This window comes from Mustela putorius, unplaced genomic scaffold, assembly GCF_011764305.1.
Source record: "Mustela putorius furo isolate JIRA1106 unplaced genomic scaffold, ASM1176430v1.1 tig00003834_pilon_pilon_pilon, whole genome shotgun sequence".
NCBI lineage: Eukaryota > Metazoa > Chordata > Mammalia > Carnivora > Mustelidae > Mustela > Mustela putorius.
Genome location: NW_025421987.1, coordinates 89,790,659 through 89,801,781, shown reverse-complemented (window position 1 = coordinate 89,801,781; position 11,123 = coordinate 89,790,659). Strand labels below are relative to the sequence as shown.

Genomic DNA, 11,123 nt, shown 5'->3' with positions numbered 1-11,123 from the left:
TTGAAGGCTCCCCAGGGATTCTGATGTGCAGCCAAGGCTGAGAGGCACAGGTTTCTTCTCAAGGCAAGCAGTGGAGGGCATCAGTGACAGGAGAGAATCGACCTTGGAGTTAAACTTTGAACTCTAGCATATAAAAAATAAGGATATTTGGAAGTGGACATGCATCTGTTGGGCCTACTCATTGGGAACAAGCTCCAGAATCTTGCCACTGGGCAGATGATAAGTTGAAAACCCCAAAACTGGTGCGTTTGGGTGGCTCAGTTGGTTAAACATCTGACTCTTGATTTTTGTTCAGGTCATGATCTCAGGGTTGTGAGGCTGAGTCCTGAGTCAGGTTCTGAGATCAGCATAGAGTCTGCTGGTCATTCTCCTTCCTTCTCTCTCTCTCTCTCAAATAATCAATCAACCAATCATTGAAAACCTTAAAACTAAAGTCTCAAAAGATCACTTAATGTGTTTGAGGGAAACCAAGATTACTGTTTCCCATGGTAATATTCAAATCCTAAAGTTTTCTTTTCTTTTCTTTCTTTCTTTCTTTCTTTTTTTTTTTTTTTTTTTTTTTAGTTTTTCTTGAGTGAAGTTGCTTGAGAAATAATACACCACCCAGCAAAATAGCACCCCAAAAGTGCTATTGCCTCATTCTGGCAAGGAAAACTGTGTTTTCCCTTAGGCCTTGCTTCGTAGGCTGGAGTTGCCATGGGAAGCAAGGCTTTATTGGGATGCCAGAACAAACAGGCTCTGAAACCACCTTAGCACAACTTAGAGAGCTGCCTATAAATCAAAGAAAGCCCTAGGGTCAAAGCCACTTAGACACACACACACACACACACACACTCACACATACACATACTCCCAGAAAAATATTACAAAGGAGAAGGTGTGTCAGGGAAATCCAACTAAAATTACTGCACGTAAGTAATAATAACTGAAATTTATGTGTCCCTTTCATCCACAGTTCTCAAAAGACACAGAATGTGCTAACATCACCTGTCTTTTGAAAGTTTTCCAACATTCTGAGGGATAAAAGAGGAGGGAGTCTGCATATAAAGTCAGGCAGGTAGAAGTGGCTGTGAGGGGCCATCCACTCTTTTCTTCTGGGCTCAGGCGCAGTTACAGAGAAACCAAGTCCTCTCTCCCTCCCATTGGCAGCGTCAGTTCTCCACCACTCCGGAGTATCATCTTCCACCCACTCTGTTTTTCTCCAGGGGACTTCCTACTGGTAATCATTCTGCTGGGATGAAATTGTAACGCAGTATCTCTTAACACAACACTCATGTGCCAGTGTGGGCTTTAGGCAGGTTAAAGTCCTTCAGCCTGGCCACCTCTTTTCCCCATTCTTCCCATGTACTCAGTTTCCTCCTTTGCCATGAATGCCCACGATCCCACTAAAGAGTGAACTCTTTTGATGCTAGGAAAGAGTACCTTGTTATCCTTAGAGACCTAGCAATACCCAGATAGACTTGATATTTAAAAATATATATTTCTATCCCTACCCCATAATTCTGATATTCTTGTTCAAGATCACATGATTCTGCTCTACCATCTGTAGAAATGCAGAGAGCGGCCCCATCCCCAGCTAGATGGAACTCAGTAGGTTCCTGCACTCCTTTCCCTCAGGCTGTTCTTCTTCTTCTTCTTCTTTTTTTTCTTAATTTTAATAGTGAAAAAATTGAAACAAGATTAAGTTTGGAATCCTTACAAGAAGTGTTTCAGAAAAGAATCCCATTTTTCCATTTAATGAAGGATTATTTTGTTGTTTAAAAGACAAGGACAATAGAAAAAATAAAGAAAGAAACAAAATAAAAGACAAGGGCATTTGCAGGAAGGAGATCACCTGTAAAGGCTGCCTGAATGGTTTTGCACTCACACGTTTGCCCAGCCTGTCCCTAGCTTCTGCAACACCCACCTGAAAAGTATGGATTCAGTCTCACTCAGAGCTCTGGGATTGAGCCTGACTCTAGCCATGCGGTTAATTTAATCTAGTTCAATACCGTGGAGTAGTATCTCAAAGAAGATTCATTGTCAACCTAACCCTGACGTTGAGCCCTTAATGTTTAGAACTTGCTTTCTGTCTCATCCCTGACACCCAGTCAGCACCAGAAGCCGAGTCCCTGTCACCAGTCTTGTGCCTGGTCTTTGTAAATCTCTTAGCATACCAACTTCCCTAGGATTTCATTCTTTCGCCATCTTCCAAATTCAACACCCTTTGACTGATGTGAAGACCATATAGAGCTAATGATCGTGGAGGCAGCGGACGGATGGGAAGCAAACTTGGAATAATTCCCGAGTCCTACTGCAGACTTTTGCATAGGTCTTCATTCTGTTCTCATTGTGCTTGGCTCTTGATTGGATATTAGTCTAGGTGGAGCTTCACCAGAATATAAACTCTTAGGACTAGGGAGATTTTTTTTAAAAAATTCTTTATTCCCTCCTTATATCATCCATGATTAGACTGGTATCTCCTTTCTCTGTTTCTCCCACTCAAGAACAGAGGCAGCTATGCTGTCAAGAATGATATCCGCACTACTTGTCTGGATAAGTTCTAATTTCCCTATTCATTGGTAGAGAGAATATGGACAAGTTGCTTTATCTCTCTGAGCTTCCAATTTACTCAACGAGTAACTCAAATGAATTGTGAAAGCTGTATGTACAAAAATATGTTGGCTATTTTTTCCTTTTCCCGTAATGTTATGAGAACAGAGTGGCAACACATACAAAATCTTCTTAAATATTTCCTCAGAAAAATTTTAGAGCAATGTGGTGAGGGTTTTTTTCATTGTGTTTTGTTTTGTTTTGTTTTCTCCTGTCCAATACTACTTGGGTTTGTTTTGGTCACAGACTCTAAACCACAGTTTGACGATCACTCATACAGTGCAAAGATTTGGTACCTGCAATTCTTTCTCCACTGTGTATTTTTCTCAGGTCTTTGACCCGGCACTTTAGCTAAAATTAAACTTCAAAGACGCCCTAAGCTAGTGGGAGAACTTCAAAGTCTTCCTACAGGGTCAATTAGCACCTATAAAATTTATCTCTGTTGTCACTAATGACTATTAAACCAAAGTGGGGGCTAATGAGGACTGATCACCACCACCTCCTGAGACTGTTGTTTTCAGTGGAGAATAATCCTTCACCGTCTACATTGACTCTCCAATGTGTGATTGGTGTAAGATTTATTAAATATTTTAGGTTGGGGTTTTTGTTTTTGTTTTTGCTTTTTTATGATTCTTTCAAATAAGGAGTTTTGCCATATTCCTGTGTACCTGCTAAAAAGCATAGCTTTGGGGACTGCCTGGCCCTTAAAGTAAGTTACCAAGGCTTCCTGATGAAATGAGAACTCACCTTCTAGATGTATGTGAGATCCAAAAATCAAGTGAGCACATCAATACCAGACACATTATCTAGGTCATAAGGCAAGGCTGAAATCAAATCTTGCCTGTGCCATTTTGTAGTCTCTTGATCTTGAACAAGTTCATTGGCCCATCTGTGCCTTTGTAAGATGGAGCTAATGAAAATACAAGGAGGCTATAGTGAGTGAAAAGGATGAATACAAAATACTTAGGGATCACTAGCATTTGGTGACCCTGTGAATGGATTTTCTTTATTAATAAAGGCAAATGATATTTAAAGCCAATGGTAAAAATGGTCTTAAAGTTTGAATTGCTATTATGTTTTAGCGATCTTTTCTTATATGAATATCTCTCTCAAATTATCATGTAATTATAGGTATATATTTCTATATAATATAGATAAAATGATTCAACATGCAGATATTTGCTCTGGGTCTTATTTATATCTTCTAATTATAAAATTAGCGTGTTCTAAATCTGTTTGGGAAGAACAAAAAATACAAAGGAACATGAAAAAAAAGAAAAAAACAACTCCACCTATATACAATTACCCAGACATCTGTTATTTTGTCACTTTATCTTTTAAACAATTTTTTACCATCAGGAATACTATTGAAATAAAAATAAAAACAAGTGTTTTAGATATGCATGAAATTTCTGATAAATGTGAGAAAATTACTGGTTATTTTGCTAATAAATATTTGGATTTTTTTATTATTATTTCCACTTTCTTTGGATTCTTCAACCTCTTCAGAGTAGGATTCTCATCCCCGACTATACATTTGAATCATCTGGGGAGTTTCAACAACAGATTGAATTGAAGGTCAGCCTTCACCCCTGATTAATTACTAGAGAAGTTGACAGAGGGCTGGGCATCTGCATTTTTAAAATTTCTCCAGATGAGTCTAATTTACATCTAAGTTCAGGAAGCCCTGCTTCAGAGGGACTGAATCCTTTACAAAAGGAACCCATCTTTCCTATCTGAAAACAGTGGTGCCAAACCTTCCTTCCAGACCTGCTGTGTGGCCAAACCAATCTCTCCTAAGGGTCAAAACTCCTGGAGAAGCTTATAAATCTTGAACTATAATTCAGAACTATAATCCTTAACTCCTTTGCTTGACCCCTCTATACCCTTCCTTCTCATCACTGGTCTTTGGAAGGTTACAGGTTACCACATATCAGTATATTTCACTTTAAAAAATAGAGCTACCCTATGACCCAGCAATCACACTACTGGGTATTTACCCTAAAGATACAAATGTAGTGATCCGAAGGGGCATGTGTATCCCAATGTTTATAGCAGCAATGTCCACAATAGCCAAACTATGAAAAGAACCTAGATGTCCATCAACAGATGAATGGATAAAGAAGATGTGATATATATATATATATATATATATATATATATATACACACACACACACACACACACACACACACAATGGAATACTATGCAGTCATCAAAAGAAATTAAATCTTGTCATTTGCAACAATATGGACGGAACTAGAGGGTATTATGTTAAGTGAAATAAGTCAATCAGAGAAAGACAATTATCATATGATTTCGCTGAAATGAGGAATTTGAGAGGCAGGGTGGGTAGGTTGTGGGGGTAGGGAAGGAAAAAATGAAACAAGATGGGATCGGGAGGGAGAAAAAACATAAGAGACTCTTAATTTCACAGAAAAAAGTAAGGGTTGCTGGGGATTGGGGGGGTAGGGAGAGAGTGGTTGGGTTATGAACACTGGGGAGGGTATGTGCTATGGTGAATGCTGTGAAATGTGTAAGCCTGATGATTCATAGACCTGTACCCCTGGGGCAAATAATACATTATATGTTAATTAAAATAATCTTTAAAAATTGATTAGTTTGCAAATTCTTTTTTCCTTCACAGCTTTTTCCTGTCAAGTTCTCCACCCCCAAACTCTTACTCTTCAACTTTAACACTGTCCTCTCCTGATTTACTAGGCAGAATGATATCATGAAGGAAAAATAGTGTTCAGCAAGAAGCTGGTGGTGAGTTTGGTTCTCAGCCCTACCAGCCACCGCATGATGGAAGGACTGAATGAGTAACACACTGTAAGCCCATGGGACCCTACATAGCACATTCTAGGAGGAACTGTTTTGTTCATTTCCCTTTTCCCCCTCTTCTACCTCTCTTTTGGATCCTTTCCCAGAGAATATGGATACTTTTATTCACCAGAGTGCTGAGAGAATGTTTCCTAGAGAGACATTCCTACTCCACAGGGGGAAGCTGACTGCACTGACTGTCACTCTTTTGTGAGGATGAGCCACATCACAGAAAGAAGGAGAACATGGGAAATAAGAGAGTGAGAGAGTGATGGGCTATGGTAATACCTCTATGTCCTCTTCAAGAGAATGTAGTCTATAACTGCATCATTTTTTAAGCTTTCTTCACCATTGGATTTTTGGTTCAGTTGGTTAGTTAGTTTGGGGTTTGGGGAAATATGTGGATGGACAGAAGCTGTCCTTAGGGCAACCAAACTACATTCCTCTTCTCTCCAAAAACAGACTAATTCCAAGTGTAGCAATCACTTAAAAGAGTTTCCTGAGGGTTTACTACATGCTTCTCTGTATTGGTAAACCTCAAAATGACATTCTAAGGGAGGATATATTCTCTAACAAAAGAAAACTACTCGTGTTTCCCATGTATATGGCATCATTTTCCACCTCAAATTCTTGCTTATGCTTCCTTTGGAAAGACTTCCTCTTCATCACCAGAATTCCAAAAAAACTTCAAGTCTTGATAAGAATACATTCCTCTTCTAAATGCTCTTAACACTGACCTATAGTTCTCTTCATTTCTAATCTCTTTTTTTACTTTCATTTGAGTTCCAAAGTCTCATAATGTTATATAAGTTCTCTTAGACTATACTACAATCTTCATAATGTGATTTTATAGCAATGTTCACCACAGAACACATAACAGGTACTCGATGAAATTTTTTTAAAGATTTTAATTATTTATTTCACAGACAGAGATCACAAGTAGACAGAGAGGCAGGCAGAGAGAGAGAGGAAGGGAAGCAGGCTCCCTGCTGAGCAAAGAGCCCAATACGGGACTTGATTCTAGGACCCTGAGATCATGACCTGAGACAAAGGCAGAGGCTTAACCCACTGAGCCACCCAGGTGTCCTCGATGAATATTCTTTAAGTGGGTATTTTTTTTTTTTTTGTACTTAAGCCTACAAACCAACTGACCAAACTGGTACTATTATCATTACGCATTAAAATACAAAACATCTTTCTACAAATACCAGAATGATGAACAAATGAGCAATTGTAGTAAATCAGCACAGGGGTAGAGGAAATCAGTGAAGCACATTATAGTTTAACACTTTACCATAAAAATTGAGGTTATTAACAAGTAAAGATTCACAGTCTCAGAAAATACAAATAATCCTTCATCACAAGTCCTTATATTTTTACTTCCTATTCTTGAGGTTAGAATCTAAAACCTAAAGATATCCAAATTAATATTATATCTAGTTATCTCTAGCCAAGAACATCTTTCATCATGTTGTCCATAGAAGTCAATGCTATGGAAACATCTTTGATTAGACTCTAATTTTAACCCCTCCATGGATACAAGAAACATAATGAGAAACAGACTATCAAGGCAGAGATATGGGACCACAAATCCTAGAAGTACTACAGCCACTGACTAAATTGAGATTGAAATATATACTCATTGTCACACATCTATAGGCTATAGGTTCACAGAGTAATATGGGAATAAATCCATTATTTGCAAGGTACTAAAGTGCTAGTGGATTATTTTGTTATCCTATGGCTATCCCTAGCAGTTTCTAAGATGGAATCCAAATCCCTGGCAGAATTTTGCAGGAACAGGATCTGGTGCTGCAGGGATTCCTGTCTATAGTTGGGGAGCTGATTGTTCCAGGTCTAGTTTTTCCAGGCTTGGGAGCAGCAGGTCTGACTGTTCCAGAGATGGTTGCTCTAAGACTGGCTATTCCAGGTCTGGTTATTCCATATTGGAAAGTTTCCAGGTCTGGTTGCTCCATATTGGAAGGTTTCCAGGTCTGGCTACTCTATATTGGAAGGTTTCCGGAAGAGTTGATCAGGTATCCTGGTGAGAAGAACAGAAGCCTGGGTATTCTGTAGTTGCTGAGGTGTTCTTAGTCATAGACTTGCTATTCTTTGGCTAGTTGTTTTTCTGCAACCTTTTACATTTCATTCTCTGGTTCTAGAACCAGGTCTTAACCTTCTTATCGCTAAGGTTCAGAATGTTGGAAAGTTCTTACATCTTCTGGAGACTGAGGTATTTCTGTTTCTGTAATCTAGCATTGAGGACATACAGCTGGGTCTGACAGAACATGTTTGTGCTTGTTTTGTTTTTTAAGATTGTTTTCATTTATTTCAGAGAGAGGGGGAGAGAAAAAGCACAAACAGGGCAGGAGGGGCAGAGGGAGAGGAAGAAGCAGATCCCCCACTCAGCAGGGACCCTGACACAAGGCTCAATCCCAGAACCCCAGGATCATGACCTGAGCCAAAGGCAGACACTTAACTAACTGAGCCACCCAGGTGCCCCAAGAGAACAGAGTTCTGATCTGTTTCTTGCCCTGGGCTGCATCTTTCTGCTTCATCATGCTCTCCTCTATAGAAGAGAGTAGTAGTTTTACTCTGAGACTGGTGAAAAAATCAGGGCTGGCCTGAATAAGCAGATCCATGGAGGGAGGAAGAAGAGAAATAGTCCCTGAGTGGGGTGTTTCAGCTGATGACATTTGCAAGGATGCATAATTTTCTTCAGGACCATAAATTTCAGGCATTGGAGAAGAGCCCCTAGAATTGGAGGCTTTGAGGCAAGGTGGGCATTGGGCCTGATGCTGGTCCCACACTCATGTTGCCTTTCGAATTCTCAGTTAATACTATCTCTCAATAAGTAGTTTTCGAATTAATGATATTCCCAGTAGCCCATAGTTATCATTTTTTTCTCCTTGCCTTTAATGAGGTTTATAAGAGTATGACTGAAACGTAGCTTTAAGACCTTAACATTTCTCCTGATAATAATGCTTATTATTGCTATTATTCTAATTCTTATTATATGTTATTGAACAACAATTCTTACATGCCATTTCTTGAAAGTTATGAAAACAAAAAATTCCTCTCAACATTGGCTAAGCCAAAGTTGGTTCTTTCTTGTGTTGGTTCTTTCCAGTTTGGCGACTGTGATCATTGCTGCTATGAACTTTGGGGTACATATGGCCCTTCTTTTCACTACATCTGTATCTTTGGGGTAAATTTCCAGTGGCACAATTGCAGGGTCATAGGGTAGCTTTATTTTTAATTTCTTAAGGAATCTCCACACTGTTTTCCAAAGTGGCTGCACCAACTTGCATTCCCACCAACAGTGTAAGAGGGTTCCCCTTTCTCCACATCCTCTCCGACACCGGTTGTTTACCGTTCTTACTAATTTTGGCCATTCTAATTGGTGTAAGGTGGTCTCTCAATGTCTGATTACTTTCTTAAGTTCCACTTCTAGGTATGAAATTACCATCCACTATTTCCTTTTTAGTTTGGTAAACCTACAAAACTAAAAGAAAGATAATGTGAGTGGTGATCTTTAGCATTGTGGTTCTTTACCAGGATTGAGTTTCAGAGCATGATAGGATATAAAGAGCTGTGGCCTAGAACCCAAGAGAATTGGCTTCTAACCCTAACTTGACCTCCAGCCCACAGGAGGAGCAGGAGTTCTTGCTCTGCCTCACCTAGGTGAAGTGTGGGACACTTCTGAGTTCCTCACTTTGGACCAGTTCGAGCAGGGAATTTCTGAACTTGAGTATGTATCAGAATTATCTGACAGGCTTATTAAAATGGAAATTTCTGGGCCCTAACCCAAGAGTACCACATTCACATGTCTGGCTGGAGTTTAAGTATTTGCATTTCTAACAATTCCCAGATGTTGCTGATGTTCCTGGCTGAGGACCACACTTTCGAAAACAACTGAACTAGAGCACCTGTTCAGAAAAGACCAGGATGGTGAGGGTGCAAGGGAAATGCCTTCACATTTCAAAAATAAAACATAATATATACAAATCAAAGCAAGACCAATATCTCAAAAAGTACAGAGGAAAAGATCACCAGATTCTTTCCCCTTTAGCCCAACATGCCCCCTGGGGACTCCTGATTAATTTTTTTGCCCATAATGCTGCATCTCAGAGAAGAAGTGCTTACTCTTTAATATTCTAGGACAGATGTGACTCCATACCCCATCTCTTGGTTCCCCAGAAAATAGCCGAGATAAGATAGAATTGTTCAGAATTGAGGCATCCAAGTGGCTTAGTTGGTAAGCATCGGACTCTTGGTTTCAGCTCAGGTCATGATCTCAGGGTTGTGAGATCATGCCCCATGTTGGGCTCCATGCCTCAGTGCAGAGTCTGCTTGAGAGTCTTTCCCTTTCCTTCTCCCTTTTCTCTCCCCTTATTCATGCACACTCGCTCTCTAAAATTAAATAAATAAATAATATCTTTTTTATTTTTTTAATTTTTTATTTTTTATAAACATATATTTTATCCCCAGGGGTACAGGTGTGTGAATTGCCAGGTTTAAATAAATAATATCTTTAAAATATTACTTTATCGATACTAAAGTTCAGCTGGAAGAGAACAAAAAAAAGGAAGCAGAAAAAATTCTAGCTTACACAGTACAAATATCTGACAATTTTATTAGTAAATAGGTTTCAAAAAACTGTAGCCCTGAGCTATTGCATACCAGTCTCCTGAAAGGGCTACATCATAGGTGTGGGTCCTTAGGAACTTCCTAGGCCTTTTGTCTGATTCCTCACTTTCCAGACAGAGCCCCATCCCTCCCTATGGCTGGAACGGGGACGTGTCCCCATTCACCTAGCCTATGCTTTCTTCTGGTCAATGTGTGACTAAAGCTATTTAGGGGTAGCCTACTTGGGTTAGCTTGAGGGACATACCTGTTTCTCTAACAGCTAGTGGGATTTGATAGTTGATAAAGCACTGACCTAGCCTAAGTCACCACCAACACCTAGGCCCTTATCGGTACATTTAGTTAGGCAAAGTCCAATAACACTTTAGTCACGATGTGGTTCCAGCATATGTGTAATGAGAATTGTACACCTACAATAATTAGGCTGTGGGGCAGGGCAATGGCTGTTGTCCTGTCACTAAGTAAGTATGAAGTTGTGCACACTTAGACTAATTAAAGGAAAAGAGGATGTTCAGTCAGTTTCCATACATGCAAGGTGTTATAATTAGCTCTTTTGAGTATGACCAAAAAGGAGGAATCTGTAACACTTATTAGGCACTTACTATATTCTGTGATTATAGCATATAATTTCTCAGAGATAGGATTGTCTAAAAATAAAGTAGGTTACCTGAAAAGATAATGGGTTAGATGCTACTGGATTCACTCAAACCAGATTCATGTTCAAGTTCCACTTCTTCTAATCAGACTTCAGGTTACTCCCATTCCCTGGATCCTAGGCTTTGAATTACCCTGAATCTCTTATTTTGTATTTTCTAACTCATCTTTCTGCTTCTACTCTAGCCCTTATAATCCATTGCAGTTAGAGCAGTCATTTAAAAATGTGACAATAGGAATGCCTGGCTGGCTCCAATGGTAGAGAATATGACTCTTGATCTCAGAGTCATGAGCACCACACTGGGCATGGAGCCTACTTAAAAAAATAAAAATAAATAAAAATGTGAATAATACCATAACTCTACTTAAAACACTTCAATGATATTCAAATATACTTAGAATAAAAA

The 11,123-nt window shown here is 39.3% G+C and overlaps 1 pseudogene; it reads right to left on the bottom strand.

Moving 5' to 3' along the window:
* Positions 1-7,060: 7,060 nt before the first annotated feature.
* The window catches only part of LOC101670875, a 128,441-nt pseudogene continuing 124,378 nt past the window's right edge, over positions 7,061-11,123 (bottom strand).